Below are 26,606 nucleotides of genomic sequence, written 5' to 3' on the forward strand. Positions count from 1 at the left end.
AGTTCATTGGGTCTAGATAGCATTTTAAATCTTCCTTTTAGCATTGAAACTAGCTAAATGAGACAAACTTATTCGTGCCAGAAAGACTTGTGAATTTGCATTTAGGATTTCTTCAACACATGTGATAGTTACAGTGGAATTCCTTTTCTGAACCCACTGTACAACCAGATGACACAGCATTTTTCTGTTCCAACCTTATAAAATAAAGGTCCAGCAGAGGGCACATTGAGCAATTGCATGGCTAATCCAAACACCTTGGCATTCTCTTAAGTCTATTTAAACCATATCATGCTATTTTGGCATCTGAAGTAAAATTTCCAGTGTCTTCTGACACCATAAGACAACACTTTCAATTAAGAGAACACCAAGATACTGAGTAAAGGTCAGCCAAATAAATTTGAATTTTAAAAAATCAATTTATTTTTTTATTTTTTTTAATTTTATTTTATTGATTAAAGTATTACAAATAGTAGTACATATAACTCCATTTTTTCCCCATTGACCTTCCTCCGGCCTCCCCTACCCCCCTGCACATGCCCTCACCCCCCGCCCAGTGTCTTATGTCCATTAGTTATACTTATATGCATGCATACAAGTCCTTTGGTCGATCTCTTTCCCCCACATCCCCAACACTCCCCAGCCTTCCCGCTGTAATTTCACAGTCTATTCGATGCTTTACTGCCTCTGTATCTATCTTTTTGTTCATCAGGTTATAATGTTCTTTATTTTCCATAAATAAGTGAGATCATGTGGTATTTTTTTGTCATTGCCTGGCATATTTCACTTAGCATAATGCTCTCCAGGTCCATCCATGCTGCTGCAAAGGGTAAGAATTCCCTCTTTTTTATAGCAGCTTAGTATTCCATTGTGTAGATGTACCATAGTTTTCTAATCCACTCATCTGCTGATGGACATTTAGGCTGTTTCCAAATCTTAGCTATTGTAAATTGTGCTGCTATGAACATAGGGGTGCATATATTCTTTCTGATTGATGCTTCTAGTTTCTTGGGATACATTCCTAGAAGTGGGATTACTGGGTCAAATGGGAGTTCCATTTTCAGTTTTTTGAGGAAACTCCATACTGTTCTCCACAGCGGCTGCACCAGTCTGCATTACCACCAGCAGTGCACGAGGATTCCTTTTTTTCCACATTCCCGCCAGCACTTGTCATTTGTTGATTTGTTGATGATAGCCATTCTGACAGATGTGAAATGGTACCACATTGTCGTTTTGATTTGTATCACTCAGATAATTAGTGACTTTGAGCATGTTTTCATATGTCTCTTGGTTTTCCTTCTGTCTTCTTTCGAAAGGTATCTAATTAGGTCCCGTGCCCATTTTTTTTAATGGATCATTTATCTTCCTTTTATTAAGTTGTATGAGTTCCCTGTAAATGTTGGATATTAAACCCTTATTGTTGATATCATTGGCAAATATGTTCTCCCATGCAGCGGGCTTTCTTGCTGTTTTGTTGATGGTTACTTTTGTTGTGCAAAAGCTTTTTATTTTGATGTAGTCCCATTTGTTTATTTTCTCTTTAGTTTCCATTGCCCTAAAGGAGCAGTATCAGTGAAAAATTGCTTTGGCATATATCTGAGATTTCGCTGCCTATGGATTCCTCTAGTATTTTTATGGTTTCTTGTCTTATGTTTAAGTCCTTTATCCATTTTGAGTTTATTTTTGTGTATGGTGTAAGTTGGTGGTCTAGTTTCATTTTCTTGCATGTATCTGTCCAATTTTCCCAACACCATTTATTGAAGAGACTGTCTTGACACCATTGTATGTTCATGCCTCCTTTGTCAAATATTAATTGAACATAGTAGTTTGGGTCAATTTCTGGGTTCTCTATTCTATTCTATTGGTCTATATTTCAATTCTTGTGCCAGTACCAGGCTGTTTTGAGAACAGTGGCTTTGTAATACAGCTTGAAATCTGCTATTGAGAACCCACCTACTTTGTTCTTCTTTCTCAGGATTGCTGCAGCTATTCGGGGTCTTTTTTTATTCCAGATGAATTTTTGGAGAGTTCTTTCTAGGTCTGTGAAATATGCCGTTGGTATTTTAATGGGGAGGGGTGCATTGAATCTATAGATTGCTTTGGGTAGTATGGATATTTTAATGATGTTGATTCTACCAATCCATGAAGATGGTATGGTCGTCCATCTGTTTATGTCTTCCTCTATCTCTCTTTTCAGTGTCCTGTAGTTTTCCGCGTATAGGTCTTTTAGCTCCTTAGTTAAGTTTATTCCTAGGTATCTTAATTTTTTAGGTGCGATGGTAAATGGGATTGCTTTTTTAGTCTCTCTTTCTGTAAGTTCACTATTGGTGTATAAAAATGCCATAGATTTCTCGGCATTAATTTTGTATCCTGCTACATTGCCCAATTCATTTATTAAGTCTGTTAGTTTTTTGATGGAGTCTTTTGGGTTTTTGTGTACAATAACATGTCATCTGCAAATAAGGACAGCTTTACTTCTTCTTTTCCAATTTGGATGCCTTTCATTTCTTCTTCTTGTCTAATCGCAATGGCTAATACTTCCAGTACTATGTCGAACAGGAGTGGTGATATTGTGCATCCCTGTCTTGTTCCTGTTCTTAGGGGAAATGGTTTTAGTTTTTGTCCATTGAGTATGATGTCAGCTGTGGGTTTGCCATATATGGCTTTTATTATGTTGAGGTATGATCCTTCTATTCCCACCTTGTTGAGAGTTTTTATCAAGAAACGGTGTTGGATTTTGTCAAATGCTTTTTCTGCATCAATTGATATGATTATGTGGTTTTTATCTCTCAATGTGTTTATGTAATGTATCACATTATTGATTTCTGGATATTGTACCATCCTTGCATCCCTGGAATAAATCCTACTTTGTCATGGTGTATAATCTTTCTGATGTACTGCTGGATCTGATTTGCTAGAATTTTGTTGAGGATTTTGGCATCTATGTTCATGAGGGATATTGGCCTGTAATTCTCTTTCATTGTGTTGTCTTTATCTGGTTTTGGTATTAGGGTGATGCTGGCTTCATAGAATGAGCTTGGAAGTATTCCTTCCTCTTGAATTTTTTGGAATAGTCTGAGAGGGATAGGTTTTAGTTCTTCGTTGAATGTTTGGTGAAACTCCCCTGTGAAGCCATCTGGCCCCAGGCTTTTGTTTGCTGGAAGTTTTTTGATGACTGCTTCAATTTCTTCCATAGTTATTGGCCTATTGAGATTTTAGATTCTTCCTGTTTGAGTTTTGGAAGGATGTATTTTTCTAGGAATATGTCCATTTCCTTCAGATTGACCAGTTTGTTGGAATAGAGTTGTTCATATATTTTTTAACAATCCTTTGTATTTCTGTGGGGTCTATTGTAATTTCTCCCCGTTCATTTCTGATTTTGTTTATTTGGGTCCTCTCTCTTTGCTTCTTGGTGAGCCTGGGTAGAGGTTCATCAATCTTGTTTATCCTTTCAAAGAACCAGCTCTTGGTTTTGTTGATCTTTTGTATTGTTTCTTGGTCCCTATGTCATTTATCTCCGCTTTGATCTTTATTATTTCCTTCCTTCTGATTACACTGGGCTTTTCTTGTTGCTCTCTTTCTAACGCTTTGAGTTGTAGGGTTAGGTAATTTATTACCATTGTTTCTTGTTTTTTTGCAGTAGGCTTGTAGAGCTATGAACTTCCTTCTCAAGATTGCTTTCGCTGTGTCCCATAGATTTGGATTGTTGTGTTTTCATTGTCATTTGTTGCCATGATGTTTTTTATTTTTTCTTTGATCTCTCTAGTAACCCAGTCATTGTTTAACAGCATCCTATTTGGTTTCCAGGTGTTTGATTTTTTTTATTGTTTTTATTGTAGTTGATTTCCAGTTTTATGCCATTGTGATGTGAGAAGATGCTTGGTATGTTTTCTATCTTCTTGAATTTGAAGAGACTTTTTCCTGGGACCTAATATGGTCTATCTTTGAAAATGACCCATGTGTACTTGAGAAGAATGTATATTCTGTGGCTTTGGGGTGAAATGTTCTGAAGATGTCAATTAATTCCATCTTGTCTAGTGAGTCTTTTAGGATTGATGTTTCTTTGCTGAGTTTTTGTTTAGAGGATTTGTCCAATGGTGATAGTGGGGTATTAAAGTCCCCTACTATGACTGTATTGCTGTCAATCTCTCCCTAAATGTCCTCAAGAAGTTTTTTTTATGTACTAGGGTGCTCCTCTATTGGGTGCATATATGTTTACCAAAGTTATATCTTCTTGTTGGATTGCTCCCTTTAGTATCATGAAGTGGCCTTCCTTATCTCTTGTTATGTCCTTCACTTTGAGATCTAATTTATCAGATATAAATATTGCTACCCCACCTTTTTTCATCCCTTCAACATCAGTCTGTATGCGTCTTTTTTTCTGAGGTGGGTTTCTGGTAGACAGCAGATATATGGGTCATGTTTTCTTATCCACTCAGTTACCCTGTCTTTTAATTGGGGATTTAATCCATTTACATTTAAAGTTATTATTGGTAGGTACTTGTTCGTTGTCATTTTTATTCTTTACACATGTTCCTTCTTCACTTCCTATTTCTTCTTTTTACAGCAGACCCTTTAGCATTTCTTACATTGCTGGTTTGGTGGTAATAAACTCCCTTAGTCCTTTTTTGTCTGTGAAGCTCCTGATTTCCCCCTCAGTTTTGATTGATAGCCTTGCTGGGTACAGTATTCTTGGATTCAGTCCCTTCCTTTGCATGACTTTGTGTATTTCATTCCATTCCCTTCTGGTCTGATGAGTTTCTGTTGAGAAATCAGTTGCTAGTCTGATGGGGGATCCTTTGTAGGTAACTTTCTGTCTCTCTCGGCCGCTTTCAAGATTCTTACTTTGTTGTTGGTGTTTGCCAATTTAATTATAATGTGCCTTGGTGTCGGTCTTTTGGGGTTCATTTTGTTTGGGACTCTGTGAGCTTCTTGGATTTGTGTGAGTTTTTTCTTTCCTATATCAGGGAAGTTTTCTGTCATTATTTCTTCAAACAGGTTTTCTATTCCTTGCTCAGTTTCCTCTTCTTCTGGCGCCCCTATTATGTGGATGTTGTTTTGTTTTGTGTTGTTCCAATGTTCCCTCAGGCTCTCTTCCTGTTTTTTAAGGTTTTTTTTCTAGATACTTCTCTGTTTGGGTATTTTTTCATACCTTGTCTTCTAGCTCATTTCCTACCTCTGCTTCTTCTAGTCTACTGTTGATGCTTTCTATTAAGTTCTTTATAGCAATGATGTCATTTTTCATTTCTTCTTGGTTCTTCTTCATTTCCTCTTGGTTCTTACACATATTGTTGAATTTGTCTTCCATTCTTTTTAGTGACCTTGTGACCATTTATCTGAATTCTTTCTCTGTCAGGTTGCTTGCCTCCATTTCGTTTACTTCCTTTTCTGGTGATGCCTCCTTTTCTTTCATATGTGGGCTGTTCCTTTGTCTCCCCATTATCTCTCTTTTCCAGGTGTCTGGTTATGTAATTGTCTCTCTCCTTTTCTTACGCAAAATCTGACCTTTCCTTGAGAAGGTGCAGAGCTCATCTGAGTCCGCATATTCGCGCTGCTTGGGGACTGGTGTTCCTGGGTTCGCAGCTGTTCCCTGGGTGTTGTGGTTGTAGAGTCCCAGGATGTATAGGCTTTTGATAATAGCCACTCTTCCCTTCAAGATGACATGGTCTCCGCAGCAGAGCCGGGTGCTCCAGTAGAGATTTCAGCAGCAGTGGAGGCTGCCTGGTCAGGGGAGCCCGGTCTGGCAATACCAGACATCAAACTATATTACCAAGCCACGGTTCTCAAAACTGCCTGGTACTGGCACAAGAACAGACATATAGACAAATGGAACAGAATAGAGGACCCAGAAATTGACCCAAACCATTATACTTAATTAATATTTGACAAAGGTGGAAATAGCATACAATGGAGTCAAAACAGACTCTTTAATAAATGGTGCTGGGAAATTTGGTCAGATACATGCAAAAAACAAACTAGATTCACCAACTTACACCATACACAAAAACAAACTCAAAATGGCTAAAGGACTTGAACATAAGACAGGAAACCATAAAAATCCTACAAGACTCCATAGGCAGCAAAATAGCAGACATTTGTCATAGCAGTATCTTTACAGACACAGATCCTAGAGCAAGAGAGACTAAGGAGAAAATAAACAAATGGGACCACATCAAAATAAAAAGCTTCTGAACAGCAAAAGAAACCATCAACAAAACAACAATAAAGCCCACTGCATGGGAGAACATATTTGCCAATGTTATCTCCGATAAGAGTTTAATATCCAACATTTACAGGGAACTCATACAACTTAACAAAAGGAAGATAAACAACCCAATCAAAAAAAATGGGCAAAGGACCTAAATAGACACTTTTCTAATGAGGACATCCAGAAAGCCAAGAGACACATAAAAACATGCTCAAAGTCACTAATCATCTGAGAGATGCAAATCAAAACAACAATGAGGTACCACCTCACACCTGTCAGAATGGCTATCATCAACAAATCAATAAATGACATGCTGGAGAGGATGCGGAGAAAAAAGAAGCCTCCTTCACTGCTGGTGGGAATGCAGACTGGTGCAGCCATTGTGGAAAACAGTATGGTATTTCCTCAAAAATTTAAAAATGGAACTGCCATTTGACCCATTAATACCACTTCTAGGACTATTTTCCAAGAAAACAGAAACACCAATCAGAAAGGATATATGCACCCCTATGTTCATAGCAGCACAATTTACAATAGCTAAGATTTGGAAACAGCCTAAATGCCCATCAGCAGATGAGTGGATTAGAAAACTATGGTACATCTACACAATGGAATACTATGCTGCTATAAAAAAGATGGAATTCTTACCATTTGCAGCAGCATGGATGGACCTGGAGAGCATTATGCTAAGTGAAAAAAGCCAGGCAATGACAGATAAATATCACATGATCTCACTCATTTATGGATAATAAAGCACATTATAACCTGATGAACAAAAAAGATAGATACAGAGGCAGAGAAGCATCGAACAGACTGTCAAATTACAGAGGGAAGGCTAGGTAAGAGTTGGAGTAGTGGGGTAAGAGATCAGCCTAAGGACTTGTATGCATGCATATAAGCATAACTAATGGACACAAGACAGTGGGCGGGGGGGTGAGGGCATGTGCCGGGGGGGTAGGGGAGGTCAGGGGAAGGTCAATGGGGAAAAAAGGAGACATATGTACTACTATTTGTAATACTTTAAACAATAAAATAAAATTTTAAAAAAATATTCCCGGAAGTGAAATCTCTGGGACATATGGCCATTCCATTTTTCATTTTTTCATCAAATTTTTGGAATTCTTATCCCCCAAAAGTGTTAAGAACCTCTATTGCAGAAGCAGAAGTAGCTGCCCCCATTTGCGCTCTCAGTTTCCTAACAACATGATTAAAACTAGAAACGTAGCGCTTTTTTTAAATTTTGTTATAAGAATATATCCAAATTACTCAGCAAAAAACAAATAGAATGAAATAGGTGGATTTCTGAAAGTTATTCATCTATTTGTATGTGTGATCCAGTTTCTCCACATTCTTGCCATAATTGGATGCTATTTTTCTTTTTATATCTTTCTTTTATTATCTTAGATTTCTAAAAAAAAAATAATTTCCTACAGTTAAATTCAATCTGGCCACTATGGCTCAGTAGTTAAATGTCAGCCTATGAACCAGGAGGTCACTTATCGATTCCCTGTCAGGGCATATGCCTGGGTTGCAGGTTTGATCTCCAGTGTGGGGCATTCAGGAGGTAGCTGATCAATGATTCTCTTTCATCATTGATGTTTCTATCTCTCTTTCTCCCTCTGTAAAATCAATAAAAACATATATTTAAAAAGATTAAATTAAATTCAAGTAATGTAGTATACATTTCTACAACCAACATATAGTCCTCTTTTTTAAAAAAAAATATTTTGAGAAAATTGTAATTGTAAGAAATAGAGGTCCCATTTATCATTCACCCAGTTTTCTCCAATGGAATCACCTTACATAAGTATAGTACAATATCACAACGTGCAGATTGACATTGATACAATCCATCCACCTAATTTGGATTTTATTAGTTTTACATGGATTCATTTTCATGATCTATGCAAGTCTACCACATGTAGGTTCATGTGAGCACCATCACATTCAAGATTCAGAATAGTTCCATCACAAAAGGTCTCACTCATGTTGCCCTTTTTCAGTGACACAAACTCCACTCCACACCCTCTCCTTAAACCTGTGCGACCACTAATCTGTTCTCCATTACTATAATGTTTTCATTTCAAAAATGCTATATAAACGGAATCAATCTTTTTGGATTGGCTTTTCTTCACTCAGCATAATTATCAGGAGATTCATCCATATTTTTGCATTTATTCATAGTTCATCCCTTTTTTTAGTAATATTCTGTAGTATAGATATATAACATTTTTTTCAACCACTCACCTATTTATGTTATTTCCAGTTTTGGGACATTATTAATGAAGCTGCTCTGAGCATTTATATACAGGTTTTAGTGAACATAAATTTACATTTATATAAAATAAAGAGATATAACTGAATTGCTGAGTCATATGGTAATTGTGTCAGACTCTTTCCAGATTGGCTCTACCATTTTACATTCTCACAAACAATGTATGTGTATGTGTGATCCAGTTTCTCCACATTCTTGCCATAATTTGGTGTTATTTCTCTCTCTCTCTTTTTTTAGCCATTCTGGTAGCTATGAAGTGATATCACATACTAGTTTTAATCTGCATTTCCTTAATGGTTAATGATATTGTACATCTTTTCATGTGTGTGTTTGCCATCTGTATATCCTTTTTGGTGAAATGTCTGAGGTTTCTTCCCTAGAAAGAAAGCATTCAAGATAGGAATGTGTTCTTTTTACATAGGAATTTGCGTAATATCAGTGGATAATTTGGTCTCAAGAAATGCTGTTCAACTGGAATTTTTATTGCCTATCTGCTTAGACAGAAGCCTAACATTAATTCTCACCCCAGTGCAGATGTTTCTGTGGAGAACTAGGAAAATACAATCCAGGAACAACACTTGGCTTTTTGATACCTTAACCATAGAGAGACTTGAGAGAATACAAATGAATGGAGAGATAAGAGAGCCTTTGGTTGGTATTGGATTCAGTCATTTCATTAATACATTTTCTAACAAGTACTGGTAGTGCAGATATTTTATATTCTAAGTATGCTTTTGATATATTTTAATGGATATCATTTGTTGCTTTGCTTAAAAGTAACCTTTGTATACTCACCCAAAGAGCAGTCGCCTTTGAGCTCAGGCGGGGCAGCAGAATTATCTGCAGAAAGAACTATTATTGTCCTTGAGAAAAAGCTTGAATCAGAACCCTTCAATGGCTGTCCACTGCCTAATAAATCAAGACCAAATTCCTAAATGTGTTATTCAAGGTCAAGAAAGCCCTAACCTACCTTTGCTGTACTGTTTCCCACTACTCCTCCTCTCAGGTGATCTAGCCAAATAAAATAATATTCTCCAAATTCATTTGGCTCTTTTCTAACTCAAAGCTTTTGTTCCTGCTATATCATTTATTAGAACATCTTCCCTCACATGTGCACCTAAAAAAAAAAAAACCCACCTACCTCTCAAGGACCTGCTCAGATGTTACTTTCTCCATGAAATTTCCCGTAATTCTTTAAGTCAGAAGCAAAAGTTCCTGCATCCATTTTCGCACAGGACCTCTCTCTCTGACCACTCTTTTATTTAAATGTTATAGCAACGCAATAATATGGATGAATCTCAAATGCATTATGCTAGGTGAAAGAAGTCAGACACTAACAGACACATACTGAATGATTTCATTTATATGACATTCTGGAAAAGACAAAATCATAGGGACAAAAAACAGACTAAAGATTGCCAGGGGTTAAGAATGGGGGAAAGGTTTGCTTCTTAAAGGCACAACACAAGGAAATTTCGGGGATGATGAAACTGTTTTATATCTTGATTGTGGTAGTAACTGAATGACTTTGTATGTTTGTCAAAACTTATAGAACTGTACACTAAAAAGGGTGAATATTTTACTTTTTTATGCAGGGGTCCTCAAACTTTTTAAACAGGGGGCCAGTTCACTGTCCCTCAGACCATTGGAGGGCTGGACTATAGTTTAAAAAAAAACTATGAACAAATTCCTATGCGCACTGCGGGCCCGGGACGAGTCAGCTGCTAAGCAGGACAGGCAGCGGCACCCGGCGGGCTGGATAAATGTCCTCGCCGGGCTGCATGTGTCCCACGGGCCGTAGTTTAAGGATCCCTGGTTAAGGTATTACATATGTGTCCTTATTTCCCCATTACCCCCCACCTCTCATTCATGAGCAGACCCCCCCTGTTGTCTGTGTCTATTGATTAGGCTTATATGCATGCATATAAGTCCTTTGGTTGATCTCTCCCCCGAACCCCCACCCTCCCCTACCGAGGTTTCACATTCTGAATGATGTTTCTCTGTCTCTGGATCTATTTTTGTTCATCAGTTTAAGTTGTTCATTATATTCCACAAATGACTGAGATCATGTGATATTTATCTTTCTCTACCTGGCATATTTCACTTAGCATAATGCTCTCCATCTCCATCCATGTTGTTGCAAATGCTAAGAACACCTTTTTTACCATGGTGTAGTATTCCATTGTGTAGATGTACTACGGTTTTTTAATACACTCATCTGCTGATGGGCACTTAGGCTGTTTCCAAATCTTAGCTATGGTGAATTGTGCTGCTATGAACATAGGGGTGCATATATCCTTTCTGATTCGTGTTTCTAATTTCTTGGGATATATTCCTAGAAATGGGATCACTGGATCAAATGGGAATTCCATTTTTAGTTTTTTGAGGAAACTCCATACTGTTCTCCACAGCGGCTGCACCAGTCTGCATTCCCACCAGCAGTGCACGAGGGTTCCTATTTCTCCACATCCTCACTAGCACTTGTCATTTGTTGACTTGTTGATAATAGCCATTCTGACAGGTGTGAGATGGTACCGCATTGTAGTTTTGATTTGCATCTCTCTGATGATTAGCGACTTTGAGCAGGTTTTCATATGTCTCTTGGCCTTCCTTCTGTCTTCTTTCGAACAGTGTCTATTTAGATCAGTTGCCCATTTTTTGATTGGGTTATTTATCTTCTTTTTGTTAAGTTGCATGAGTTCCCTGTAAATGTTGGAGATTAAACCCTTATCATTGATATCATTGGCAAATATGTTCTCCCATGCAATGGGCTTTCTTGTTGTTTTATTGATGGTCTCCTTTGCTGTGCAAAAGCTTTTTATGTTGATGTAGTCCCATTTGTTTATTTTCTCTTTAGTTTCCATTGCCCTAGGAGCAGTATCGGTGAAGAAATTGCTTCGGCATATGTCTGAGATTCCACTGCCTGTGGATTCCTCTAGTATTTTTAGGGTTTCTCATTGTATGTTTAAGTCCTTTATCCATTTTGAGTTTATTTTTTGTGTATGGTGTAAGTTGGTGGTCTAGTTTCATTTTTTTGCATGTATCTGTCCAATTTTCCCAACACCATTTGTTGAAGAGACTGTCTTGACTCCATTGTATGTTCATATTTCCTTTGTCAAATATTAATTGAGCATAGTGATTTGGGTCAATTTCTGGGTTCCCTATTCTTTTCCATTGATCTATATGTCTGTTCCTGTGCCAGTACCAGGCAGTTTTGAGAACAGTGGCTTTGTAAAACAGCTTGAAATCTGCTATTGAGATCCCACCTACTTTGTTCTTCTTTCTCAGGATTGCTGTGGCTATTCGGGGACTTTTTTTATTCCGGATGAATTTTTGGAGAGTTCTTTCTAGGTCTGTGAAATATGCCATTGGTATTTTAATGGGGGGGGTGCATTGAATCTATAGATTGCTATGGGTAGTATGGACATTTTAATGATGTTGATTCTACCAATCCATGAACGCGGTATGTTCTTCCATCTGTTCACGTCTTACTCTATCTCTTTTTTCAGTGTCCTGTAGTTATAGGTCTTTTAGCTCCTTAGTTAAGTTTATTCCTAGGTATCTTAATTTTTTAGGTGCGATGGTAAATGGGATTGCTTTTTTAGTCTCTCTTTCTGTAAGTTCACTATTGGTGTATAGAAATGCCATAGATTTCTTGGCGTTAATTTTGTATCCTGCTACATTGCCGAATTCATTTATTAAGTCTGTTAGTTTTTTAATGGAGTCTTTTGGGTTTTTTATGCACAATATCATGTCATCTGCAAATAAGGACAGCTTTACTTCTTCTTTTCCAATTTGGATGCCTTTTATTTCTTCTTCTTGTCTAATTGCAATGGCTAATACTTCCAGTACTATGTCGAACAGGAATGGTGAGAGTGGGCATCCCTGTCTTGTTCCTGTTCTTAGGGGAAATGGATTTAGTTTTTGTCCATTGAGTATGATGTTAGCTGTGGGTTTATCATATATAGCTTTTATAGTGTTGAGGTATGATCCTTCTATTCCCACCTTGTTGAGAGTTTTTATCAAGAAAGGGTGTTGGACTTTGTCAAATGCTTTTTCTGCATCAATTGATATGACTGTGATTTTTATCTCTCAATTTGTTTATATGATGTATCACGTTTATTGATTTGCAGATATTGTACTATCCTTGCATTGCTGGGATAAATCCTACTTGGTCATGATGTATGATCTTTCTGATGTACTGCTGGATCCGATTTGCTAGAATTTTGTTGAGGATTTTGGCATCTACGTTCATGAGGGATATTGGCCTGTAATTCTCCTTCATTGTTTTGTCTTTATCTGGTTTTGGTATTAGGGTGATGCTGGCTTCATAGAATGAGCTTGGAAGTGTTCCTTCCTCTTGAATTTTTTGGAATACTCTGAGGAGGATAGGTTTTAGTTCTTCTTTGAATGTTTGGTAAAACTCCCCTGTGAAGCCGTCTGGCCCTGGGCTTTTGTTTGCTGGAAGCTTTTTGATGACTGCTTCAATTTCTTCCATAGTTATTGGCCTATTGAAATGTTTAGATTCTTCCTGATTGAGTTTTGGAAGGTTATATTTTTCTAGCAATATGTCCCCATTTCCTCCAGGTTGTCCAGTTTGTTGGAATAGAGTTGTTCATTGTATTTTTTTAACAATCCTTTGTATTTCGGCGGGATCTGTTGTTATTTCACCTCTTTCATTTCTGATCTTGTTTATTTGGGTCCTCTCCCTTTGCTTCTTGGTGAGCCTGGGTAGAGGTTCATCAATCTTGTTTATCCTTTCAAAGAACCAGCTCTTGGTTTGTTGATCTTTTGTATTGTTTCTTTGGTCTCAATGTTGCTTATCTCTGCTCTGATCTTTATTATTTCCTTCCTTTTGCTTACACTGGGCTTTTCTTGTTGCTCTCTTTCTAACTCTTTGAGTTGTAGAGTTAGGTAATTTATTACCATTGTTTCTTGTTTTTTGCAGTAGGCTTGCAGAGCTATGAACTTCCCTCTCAAGACTGCTTTCGCTGTGTCCCATAGATTTTGGATTGTTGTGTTTTCATTGTCGTTTGTTGCCATGATGTTTTTTATTTCTTCCTTGATCTCTCTGGTATCCCAGTCATTGTTTAATAGCATGCTGTTTAGTCTCCATGTGTTTGATTTATTTTTTGGATTGTTTTTATTGTAGTTGATTCCCAGTTTTATGCCACTGTGATCTTGATATGATTTCTATCTTCTTGAATATCAAGAGACTTTGCCTATGACCCAACATATGGTCTATCTTTGAAAATGACCCATGTGCACTTGAGAAGAATGTATATTCTGTGGCTTTGGGGTGAAATGTTCTGAAGATGTCAATTAATTCCACCTTGTCTAGTGAGTCATTTAGGATTGATGTTTCTTTGCTGAGTTTTTGTTTAGAGGATTTGTCAAATGGTGATAGTGGGGTATTAAAGTCTCCTACTATGATTGTATTGCTGTCAATCTCTCCTTTCATATCCTCCAGGAGTTTTTTTATGTATTTGGGTGCTCCTGTATTGGGTGCATATATGTTTACCAGAGTTATTTCTTCTTGTTGGATTTTTCCCTTTAGTATTATGAAGTGGCCTTACTTATCTCTTGTTATGTCCTTCACTTTGAGATCTAATTTTTCAGATATAAGTATTGCTACCCCAGCTTTTTTTTCATTTCCATTTGCCTGAAAAACCTTTTTCCATCCCTTCACCCTCAGTCTGTGTGCATCTGTTTTTTTGAGGTGGGTTTCTTGTAGAGAGTAGATATATGGGTCATGTTTTCTTATCCACTCTGTTACCCTATGTCTTTTGATTGGGGCATTTAATCCATTTACATTTAAAGTTATTATTGATAGGTACTTATTTGTCGCCATTTTTATTCTTTACCCCTGTGTTCCTTCTTCACTTTTTTTTTTTTTTTTTTTTTTTTTTTTTGCAGCAGACCCTTTAGCATTTCTTGCATTGCTGGTTTGGTGGTAATAAATTCCCTTAGTCCTATTTTTGTATGTGAAGCTCCTGATTTCCCCCTCAGTTTTGATTGATAGCCTTGCTGGGTACAGTATTCTTGGATTCAGTCCCTTCCTTTGCATGACTTTGTGTATTTCATTCCATTCCCTTCTGGTCTGATGAGTTTCTGTTGAGAAATCAGTTGCTAGTCTGATGAGGGATCCTTTGTAGGTAACTTTCTGTCTCTCTCTGGCCGCTTTTAAGATTCTTACTTTGTCGTTGGTGTTTGCCAATTTAATTATAACGTGCCTTGGCGTCGGTCTTTTGGGGTTCATTTTGCTTGGGACTCTGTGAGCTTCTTGGATTTGTGTGGGTTTTTTCTTCCCTATATCAAGGAAGTTTTCTGTCATTATTTCTTCAAACAGGTTTTCTATTCCTTGCTCAGTTTCCTCTCCTTCTGGCACCCCAACTTTGTGGATGTTGTTTTGTTTTGTGTTGTCCCAAAGTTCCCTTAGGCTCTCCTCCTGCTTTTTAATATTTTTTTCTAGAAGATGCTCTACTTGGGTATTTTTTCCTACCTTGTCTTCTAGCTCACTGATGTGGTCTTCTGCTTCTTCTAATCTACTCTTGATGCTTTCTATTGAGTTCTTTACAGCAGCGATGTCATTTTTCATTTCTTCTTGTTTCTTCTTCATTTCCTCTTGGTTCTTACTCATATTGTTGAATTTGTCTTCCATTCTTTTCAGCCACTTATGACCATTTCTCTGAATTCTTTCTCTGACCGGTTGCTTGCCTCCATTTTGTTTACTTCCTTTTCTGGTGATGCCTGCTTTTCTTTCATATGGGGGCTGTTTCTTTGTCTCTCCATGGTCTCTCTTTCTGGGTGTTTGGTTATGTTGTTCTCTCTTTCCCCCTTCAAGAGGATTGTTTTCAATGGTGCAGGGGCGGCAGCCAGCCTCCTCTCCCACAGCACTGCTTTCCAGGAAAAGGGTGAATTTTACTCTCTGTAAATTATACCTTAAAACAAGTGAAAAAAATCTATCCCACCTAGCCAGCAAACTAGCCAGTCTGTCCTCCAATTCTTGCCATTCATATACTTGCTCTTCAAACAGTCTCTAATGTGCCAGGGTATGATTTCAGGCATGAAAAAGAAAAATACATGGTCCCTCCTCTCAAGGAACTGTTTCTGCTGTAGGAGAAAGGTATGTAAGTAAGTATAAGCAGCAGAGTGTGGAAGATGCTATATATAATACAGGTAAATATCAGATACAGTGCAGGTGTAAAAGGGGAAGTGGTCAGATGGGCCTAGATTCTTGAAGGCCTAGCCTTCCAAGTTTAGAAATTTATATTTATTTCAATATGCAATGAGAAATGACATAATCCTGTTTTAGAAAGTATAATATGACAGTAATATGAAGAATGATTTGGAGTGGAGGAGAAATTAAAAGCAGGGGAGATCAATTAAAGGCTATTTAAAATAGATACATTGCAACACACTGAGGATTTTCAGAGGGAAGGGGAGGAGGGAAGAGATCAACCAAATAACTTACTAGTATATGAATGTATGCATAACCCATGGGCAGACAATAGTGGGGAGAAGGCCTGGGGAGGGACAGGAGTGGGGAGGAGGGGATTAATGAGGGTAGTGGAGAGGACATCTGTAACACTTTCAACAATAAAGATAAATTTTTTAAAAGTCTATTTATAAAATTCTAAGAAAAAGTTAATATCACTTCTTTTCTTCATTTGGAGACTGCTGAGATTAGACTATGCTTTCAATTAAAGCTTGTACTGTTGATAACCTAAATGCATGTAGGCAAAAACAAATAGAGGGCCCACAAAATTTGCCCTGATACATTTTACTCCCAATATTCTGAGGTACTTAATGGAGGGAACTTGTTGCATTCTTTTTTTTATCTTCCCCAGCAACTATTATAAGACTCTATAGATAATTGAAGCTCTAAAAATGTTTTATTGTTCTAATGAATAAATGAGAGGATGAGTGAATTTTTTAAAAATCATTTAAACTCCACAAGAGAAAATTAGTATTCCTGTATGCCCAATGATGCTTGTCACTTACAATTTTGTACACCAGGCAAGCCAGAGGGTCAAGGTTTGGGAAAAAAATGTTTATTCCTAAATTTCTATACTGACTGCAGTGATCAAGTGGGATCAGTCACAGTGGACGGCAAACTCATTAGTCAACAGAGCCAAATATCAACAGTACAACGATTGAAATTTCTTTTTTTTTAATTGTTTGAAGTATTACAAATAGTAGTACATATGTCTCCTTTTTTTTCCCCATTGACCTCCCCCCGGCCTCCCCTACCCCCCAATACATGCCTTTACCTGCCCCTCCCCCAGTGTCTTGTATCCATTGGTTATGCTTATATGCATGTGTACAAGTCCTTCGGTTGATCTCTTACAGCCCCCCCAACCTCCCCTGCCTTCCCGCTGTAGTTTGACAGTCTGTTCAATGCTTCTTTGCCTCTGTATCTATTTTTCCCCATTTCTTTCCTTTAAAAAATCTTGCCTCTGCAGACTAGAAATAAACATATAATAACAAAAAATGTTTGAGTCCCAATTTCCATGTCCAACAGTTCTCAGTCCCCGTTTCAATGTCAAACAGTTCCTTATGTGTTCATGTCAGCAATGATATCTGGATGGTGGGCACATGGTGGCAATGCAGGTCCGACCCTCTCTGGTTTGGTCCTAGGCGACCTGCTGCGACACACAGCTGCTGACTGCTAGCATGGCAAGGCATCGTCAGCATCTTCCATCTCTGGACTGTTTCTCCTCTTGTCTTCGTGGTTGGAGCAGACCTGTCAATTCCTCTCTGTTGCAGGAATCCACATGGTCTTGGAGTTGTTTTCTGAAAATATACAAACATATTCTTGACCAAAAGTTAATAAAGGAATCTTTTTGCCCAAACGATTTTCCTTTGTCTTTCTGTGCATGGGCCACGAAGTTTTAATTGCACTGTACATTGCGCCCGCACATGGTATTTTGTGGAAGAGCCACACTCAAGGGGCCAAAGAGCCGCATGTGGCTCACAAGCCGCAGTTTGCCAACCAAGGGTCTAACACATTTTCCCCCAGAAAGTCTGCTTGTTCACTGCTACTTAAAAACTTGCAATGACAGGTGGTAAGATTCTGTTAAAATAGAACAGCAGGCATTATAAATCCTTTCCAGTATAATACTTTTAAGGAATTGACCATTACCTCTGTCTTGGAACTTGAGAATTCCTGCTGAAAATGCCTTATGTGGGGCATAATTGAAAGCACTGTTATAAGATAGCCTGATTCCTGGAATGTGTGTATTGAAAAGTTTTTACCCTGCCTTGAATCCAACAAAATAGGTCCTAAAACCAGCAGAGTTGCTGGGCTCTAAACCTCTCATAGGGCCCAAACACATGCTCTCATCAGGCCTCTAAACACCTCAAACATCACCACCTAAGAAAAATTAAGACATTTAATGAACTGGTAGGATCATTGAAGGTAAACTTGACAAGCCTCTTCTTCAAACAAAGAAGAGCTTCAGTACTTCAATTTCTGCTTTTTTCCCCCCATAAAAAGCAAACATTGCTGAGCCACCTCATTGCCTCTGCTGAAAGGCTTTCTGTATCTCCAGAGTTGACAGCCTCCAGAATATTAAACAGTCATTGACTTCTGCTCCTGAACTAGTTTTCTATGAAGAACATGAAGTATATTGATGCTATCTGCACCCAAAGTAACACAGAAAGAACTTAGGAAAAATGTGTACTTACCGCCTGCTAATTGGAAGATTGTCAGCTAAGGAAGAGTGATTTTATGGATTCCAGAGTGTGCTATAGTTCAATGAACCTGGGCATTTTTTTCTTTTGATGTTCCCATTAGTATTTTTCCTTGTTGAAGTTCCTATACCATATACTGCGTGATTTATGGTGAAGTCAAACCAAAGTAATTTCGATAGCCATAAAATACCCTTTTTTTGAGGTCCTGTTTGTCTCTTACCTGTTTCCTGCGACCAATATAACCATAACAGTTACCTAATTCTGTTGTGACAGAACTTAATTACTGTGTGAATCATGAGTGGTAAGCCAGCCGATTTCAGTTGTCTCAACTATGTGCTAGCGCTTTGTCACTTATTGCTAGATGCTTGTTTACTTGGAGTTATTGATCAATTTTGATCCATGACCAGCTGCAGCTAATCCTAATGCATATAGTTGGCAGCTGTGAATTTGTGACTTTGCCCCTTGGAATACAAAGGCTGCCTTTGCCCACACTCAGGCTGACTTTAGCTTCTAAAGGGCAAGCCTTGGCCTCAGTAGGTGATTGTGATTATGCATTACAATGTAAATCTTTTAATTCTTAAATTGTTTTCCAGAAGACCCAGCTTTATTAGGAATTATCAAATTTGATTCCTATTGAGAAAGAACCCATTCTGTCTGTAGGTTAAAATAAACAGTACCCATTTGCAATTTTAAGAACTTAACTCCTCCCTAATTTAGTAAACTGATCATAACCAGGCCCACTCTCTTCTAAAGCTCTTCTGTCATTTGTCCTATTCAGTGGCAATAACATTGATACTTTACTACTAGAGGCTCGGTGCACGAAATTCATGCATGGGGCAGGGGGTTTTTGTGTTCCTCAGCCCAGCCTGCACCCTCTCCAATGTGGGATCAGGCCTAAACCAGCAGTCAGACATCCCTTTCACAATCTGGGACTGCTGGCTTCTAACCACTCGCCTGCCTGCCTGCCTGCCTGATTGCCCCTAACCACTCTGCCTGCCAGCCTGATAGCCCCCTAACCACTCCCCTGACGGCCTGATTGACGCCTAACTGTTCCCCTGCCAGCATGATCATCCCCAACTGCCCTCCCCTGCCAGCCTGATCACCCCCAACTGCCTTCCCCTGCAGGGCTGAGGGGACTGGAGGACTGAGGCTGGATGAGGCGGGGCTGAGGGGACTGGGTGCCACCATCTTGTGGCTGTGGGTGCTGCCATCTTGTGAGGGCATGGCAATTAGCATATTCCCTCTTTATTAGATAGGATTTGATTTGTTAGGCTTTAATCTGAAGGAATATTAAGTGCTTCAAAATATATATATACAATATTTCATTATTCTTATTCTTATTCTTATTTTGTAGTCGAGAAAGAAGACAGAGTAACTTCCTCAGTGACACACACCAGTCAACAGCATAGTTAGCAATAACAGATTGGAATGGGGGAGTTGTGTGAATTTAATCTACTGAGTAGTGTGAATGGATTGGAAGTAAACCTCAAATATGTGGTCTTATCTGTAGGGCACAATTCATTAAAAACACATTTCTTTCCCAGTTTCCCCAAGTAATTGGTTTTTTAAAATATAACATACATAAATCTCTTGTGATCACAGATTTAATTCTTTTGAAATCTTCATCCTACTAAAAATATGAAAAGGAAGGAGAGGAGACAGCATGAGACTAGATGAGTTTCCCAAGTAGATTGCCCTGATAATGCAATGGAAGGTAAAAGCTACTCATGTCCATTGTTCCCTCCAGCAACTCCCCTGCCCAACTTTTCCCTGAAGCCATTCCTGCTCCCATGCCTTGGGCCCTTCATTTTAGCCATCTGGGATCCCCTCAATAATTTTCCCAAATGCAAAATTGCTATCCTGATCCTCCAATAGCAAGCAAGTCAACACAATTTAGCTCAAAATTGCTCATTGTCCTCCATCAATACAAGTCCTTTCTGTACAGTTTTCATCAGTGGACATAAAACACACTTTCTTCACATAACACAGATTTTAGGTACTCCTCTGCATACTCTCATGTGAGCAAGTGTGTACAACTAAGATGTAGACATATATAAATGACAATGAAGCACTTGACTAAATAGTATACTCCCATAATCTTTGTTATATAGGATTTTTGGTGCTGCTCAGCAAAAAAATCAGGGCCCTCTAGTGAAGGGTTTATTAGTGTGCTAAAATGTGTTACTAGATGTGGCTGAAAAACACCCATTCTTTCCACATTGTAATAATATCCTCACTATGCATGTGAAAAGGCAGTACAGCAGAATGAAAATGATATAGAATTTGGAGTCATACTCCCATGTGAATTTCACTTTTGCCACTTACTAACTGTATGACCTTTGGCAAGATACTTCACCTTTCTGAGCCTCATTTTCCCCATCTGAGAAATGGGAATTATTATATAATAGAATTTTATTATCTGTTGTAAGAATCAAATGATATCAGCCCTGGCTGGTTTGGCTCAGTGGATGGAGCATCGGCCTGCGGACTGAAGGGTCCCAGGTTCGATTCCGGTCAAGGGCACATGCCTGGGTTTCAGGCTTGATCCCCTTTGGGGGATGTGCAGGAGGCAGCCAATCAATGATTCTCTCTCATCGTTGATGTTTCTAACTCTCTTTCCCTCTCCCTTCCTCTCTGAAATCAATAAAGATATTTTTTTAAAAGAATCAAATGATATCATTAATACATGTGAAGTGCCTGACACACAGTAGGTTATCAATAAATGTTTTCTTCCTACCTCTACTTTTTTAAAAATATGTTTTTATTTATTTCAGAGAGAGGGAGAGGGAGGGAGAGATAGAAACATCAATAATGAGAGAGAATCATCTATAAGCTACCTCCTGCATACCCCTACTGGGGATTGAGCCCAGAACCCAGGCATGTGCCCTGACAGAATCAACTGTGACCTCCTGGTTCATGGGTTGATACTCAACCACCGATCAACACAGGCCGGGCCTTACCTCTACTTTTGAAGACAATGTTGTATAAAGTGGAAAGTGCTACTAGTACAATGGGAAGAGTGTAGTTTTGTACTAAGACGTGGAGTCAAATTCTAATGCTGTCATTTCGTTACCTTGGGTGACCTCAACAAGTTTCTTAACCGGAGCCTCAGTTTCTTCTTCTCTAAGATGCAGCATATAATACTTATGTCCTAGGTATAAGGTACCTGGCCCACAGTAGATCTCAATGTTAGCTATTAATATTATGGATATTAAACATTCTTCTTAATTTCACAGATAGCAAACTTCTGTTCTAAAGCCACTCTCTGAAACTGTCTTTTCTTTGTATGAAAGTTTCTTTTTAAAAATCCCCTGTTTTCTAATGGTTGTATACCCACTTGAACTGGCTGAGGTTTACTTGCATTTACAAGTGATGTTATAGTATTTGAAAGCTTGTTGCAGCATCATATTTAACTTTTTGTTTTGTTTTCTTTGACTGTTCTCTCATTGCACACTCTCATCATTTTCCTCTTGGTATCTGTAGAGCAGCTGCCTAGAGTGAAAATTTATTGTCATCCCTTCTCCATACATTCTCTGCACATATTTTGTCGAGCTGTGTAGCACAGCTTTGCTTAGATGCCAGGACACTAGTTGTCCTAGATAGTGCCTTGCCATTTATTTAATAGTAAGAAGCCAGATGTGATGTCTCATTTCTTGCAGAGGTCTGTCTCTGTATCTCTGCAGAAACTCAATGTGACTGGAAACTTAATCAGCCAAAGTGGTGCCCTGCTGTTACTTCTGCATGATGTTGCTCTGTTCATCATTAGTATCAGTTCATCATTAGATAGTGCACTGCTCAGGACAGCTTTCTGTTCAGTATTGCTGATACAAATGTTTGGCAGGGCTAGCCATTGTGGTAGGACTTGAGAAATTCAAAAAGGATCCTGGCCCAAATATATCTCCCTCGCTATTCACAGTGCCTGAAATGCATACAAGAAACATTTCACTTGAACTTTGTTTATTTAGTATAAGGCAATGTTGAAGTGCAAATGCCACTCTCCAGAGGCAAGGTACTGAGTCACTCACTATTCAGCTATTAATACTTACAGTCAGGACTGCATTAGAATCCTAATTTGATTACAAGCTATATGATCTTAGGTAACTTGCTAATTCTCTCTAATCCCCTCTTCTGAAATTTGTGATCATGACCAATGGTTGTGAGAATCAACTGAGATGATGCATGTAAAGCACACAATAAATGCTCAATGAGCAGTAGCTGTTCTTAGCCTTAGGTACAGAAGGATCCTGAGGGAATACATCTAGGACTAGTAAATTTGGTTTGAGGGCTAAGAATCAGGTGAGGTCTGTCTGGTACTGGGAAACTGCTCAAAGCAAAGACTCTGGTGGGGTGGTGATACAGCCAGGAAATAGCATGGAAACTCTGGGGACCTGGGGTAGGAAGAGTTGGGTAGGAGGAAGAGGGAGGACCAAAACAAAGACAAACAATACTTACATGAACTTTCCAACAAGAAAAGTATAGTACTACTCAGGATGTGATGCTTTGTGAGGCAGTAATCTCTGATACCAGGAGTGTTCAAGCAGAGGTTTGGTGCTGGCTACCAATCTCTGGGGAAAGCCAGAGAGTTACCCAGACAAATCTCCATAGAATGGAAGGACATTGACAGAGTCTGGTTCTTAGCTTTGTAAGCTTTGAACTTTGATTGGTAATATAACCAGAGACTGGGATCCTGGAGACTGACTCACAGTTAAGTAAATTCACAAAATACCAATATATAAGCCAGAATACTAATTGATTAATTTCTAATGAGAAGTATAACTTCCAAGTAGACCAGATACTAGTGTTTGCCCATCAGTACATTATCTCCCTGTAGGCATATTTACATGAGGAGCTAAACAGTAATAAGAAAGTTGCTTGGTGAGGATGAACTTGTAGCAAGGGGAGTTCATGGGGTAATTTTAATGGTTAATAGTCTGATACCTCCATCTCCACAATGGGGAAAGACCTCCAGAATAGTACTGAGGATATTAGCTTCCTCACTAGTCTCTCTGTATCCTGTCTTGTCCTTAATATAATCCAGATGATCTATTTAGTCCTAAATCTGATCATATTCATTTGTTCCACATACTTTAATATAAATTCATAACTTTAAACTCATCATTACAAAAAGTTTAAAATATGGAGAAAATTTCAAAAATAATACATTGAGCACTTATATACCCATCATTTGGATTTAATAATAATTATTTTGCCATATTTACTTTATGTGTGTGTGTGTACATGTGCGTTCACTCATGCTCGAATGTGTTTCTATGTGTATTGAGTTCACACTCTATTTTTTTGAGTTCACACTCTTTAACATAGTTTTCTACACTTTTCATATTCTGGCATAATCTACTTGACCAGTGTTACTTTCCTTGGCTCCCCCTTTGCAACTTATATGCTGCCATACCTAACTACTGAATGTTAGTTCCCTGGATGTTTCCTGTTTTCTTATGTAATATACTATTGCCTATGCCTGAATATCCTTACTCTCTTTGCTTGATTAACTTTATTTGTTCTAAAAGACTCAGCCACACCCATGTTGCTATAGCATTCTATGTTTTCTCCAGTCATAACATTTATGACACTGTACATTATTATCTGTTTACCTCTCTGACTTTCCTACTAAACTGTGAACTCATTGAGGGCAGGGACTGTTTCTTTTGTCTCTGTATACCCATACCTCTCCAGTGTCAGGTGTTCAGTAATCATAAAATCCAACTGCCTACCAGAGAGTTCTACCTAGTTACATCATAGATACCTGAAAATCAATTTGTCTACACTGGACTCATCTCCCCCTCCTATCCACTCTATAAATTTAAAACCTTCTTCCTGATTAATCAAGTGTCATCCAGTCTTCCAAACCAAAGCTTCAGAGACATCCCTAACTCTTGTCTCTCTTTTATAATCCAAACAAGTCCTATTGATTCTACATCCAAAATACATTCCCAATTTATCTATATATCTTCATTCCCACTACCTGTATATCCAGGCCACCTTCATCCCTTACCTGGAGCACTGCCAACAACCTTCTATCTGGACTCCCTGTTTCTACTCTTTTCCCCTCCAATCTATTGTACACAGAGAAGCCATAATGATCTCTAAAATTCAAATCTAATTATATATTACTCCCCTTTTAAATCCTGGTTATATTACTGCTTGCTTTTGGATAAAGTCCAAACTCCTTAGCTTTACCCAAAGGACTCTCAAGAACTGACCCCCATGGACCTCTACAACTTTATCTCTTGTGCTCTGGGTTGTATCCAACCATACTGTTTATAGAGCCTGTAGTGCTTGTTGCTACCCAACATTTTCAGTTTCATGCCTCAATACTTTTCCTTGTATTGTTCTATGCCTAAAAAGGCTAACCTTCTCAAACTCTGCACAGGTATAACCTCCTCTGGAAAGCTTTTCCTTACTTTCCAGTGGGTTAGGTTCCTCTTCTCTTTTATTACCCACTATTGCCCTATGCATAACTCTATCAGAGCACTTACACTATATACATATAGCACTCTATATGTATAATCACAAGTTTGCTTGTTGGTTTCATCTAAGTTAATTCATTAACTTTTTAAAATTTCTTTATTGGTAAAGGTATTACGTATGTGTCCTTATCCCCCCATTACCTCCCATCCCCCCACTCATGCCCTCACCCCCCTGTTGTCTGTGTCCATTGGTAGGCTTATATGCATGCATACAAGTCCTTTGGTTGATCTCTCCCCCTTACCCGCACCCTCCCCTACCTGCCCTCTGAGGTTTGACGGTCTGATCGATGTTTATTGCACACCCACTGTATCCCAGCCGTGGGCTAAGCATTGGGGTAAAAAAATAAGACATGAATCTTCATTAACTTTTTGAAATCAGAATTCATGTCTTATTTTTTTCCCCAATGCTTAGCCCATGGCCGGTATAGAGTAGATGTGCAATAAATATTTATTTAAAAAAGAAAGAATGAATGTTAACAAATGTCTCTCCAAAATTCATTTTTTTAAGTACTTTAGAAAAATATTTCTTTTCTTTTGAACACATTGTTTCTTCAAAGTACAATATAGTTGATTGTCATACAGGTAATATTGATTGAATTTTGAGAGCTCTTCACTAACAAATTTAGACAATTTCTGGAATTGTACCATTTCTGAGAGGTGGCTGATCCTACCATTTTCTTTTCCCCTAGTTAATTTTTATCTTAGAGATTAACATCATTAATAGATATGAGTGCCATGCTATTGGCCCCCTATACCTACCCTTGTGATCTCTAAAGTCCATTTCAATTCCTAGGGTTCATGCCCATTTATTTGGATTCTACGTGCTATTTGATTATGATAATAACTTTCCACTAGGTTTATCTCAAGCTATAAAAGTATGAAGTGCAAATTGTCACATGCTTAATTTGGGGGAATAATATTGATTAAGCCAAGACTGAGGGGAGTGATTGATCAGGAATTTAACAAATGTTGGGCTGGATAAAGTAAGTTATATTTCTTTGGACTGAAAAAGTTACTAAAGCTGAACATTCTAAACATAATTTTATCTGATTATTACCTCAAAGTAACAACTTTAAGATTATTTTAAAAGTATTGTGTCCCCTGAACCTGCTTAAAAATAGTATTTAACAGATATAATTTTTACATTCTGCTTAGTACTGTCTCAAGTGCTTTACACATGTAAACTCATTTAATCATCTGAACAACTCTAAGAGGTAGGTACTGTTATTATCCCCATTTTACAGATGATGAAGACACTGAGGCACAGAAAAATAATTTCCCCAAGGTCAAAAGTTATCTGAAACCAGATGTACTAGTATCAATTAGGTTTAATCAAATGCATATTTATTGAGCACCCACTAAATGTTATACCAACAGAGTGCATAAAAATTGTACACTTCAAGTTAGGAGAAATCATAATGCAATACTGTCATGAGTGAATTGTCAAGGTGAGTCACACTTCTTTTAGTGGGAAATGAAGAAAGATGATGTAGTTAATGTCAGGAATTGTACAGATATATCTATTTGGATAAACCTGGTTTGTGGAAGACAAAGAGTCTTAGTTGACGTGTGAAAACGAAATTCTTTTTTTGAAGACTAAGATTACTTTTAGAAGGGGTCTCTAATGAAGTATATTTCGCATGGGGTAAGGGTAAGAGGGAAATACACAGGTATGACGCTTGTTTGGAGCAGAATATATATATATGTATATATATATATATAAATGAGCTTTTCCTGCCTCTCCCTTCCTCTTGAGATTCAATAAAAGGCCTACCCACAGCACCACCCACCCTACCCAAATTCTCTTGACTAGAACTCAGAACCTTCGGATCTGCGCTTTTTAGAAGTACTTTCACATTCTGGCACCTTAAGCCTGAAAAGCTTTTTAGGCAAATGTTAGGATGAAAAATGTGTTATTGAAATTCAAAACAAACTCGAATGCTAC

General features: G+C 38.1%; 1 protein-coding gene across 1 annotated transcript in view; it reads left to right on the forward strand.

The window, feature by feature from the left end:
- Window positions 1-26,606, forward strand: part of RNF128 (ring finger protein 128) — a gene marked incomplete at its 5' end in the record, with an annotated part of 144,850 nt that overhangs the window by 23,683 nt on the left and 94,561 nt on the right. The gene's annotated exons all lie outside the window — the stretch shown is intronic.

Source organism: Plecotus auritus, assembly GCF_963455305.1.
Source record: "Plecotus auritus genome assembly, chromosome: X".
Lineage (NCBI taxonomy): Eukaryota > Metazoa > Chordata > Mammalia > Chiroptera > Vespertilionidae > Plecotus > Plecotus auritus.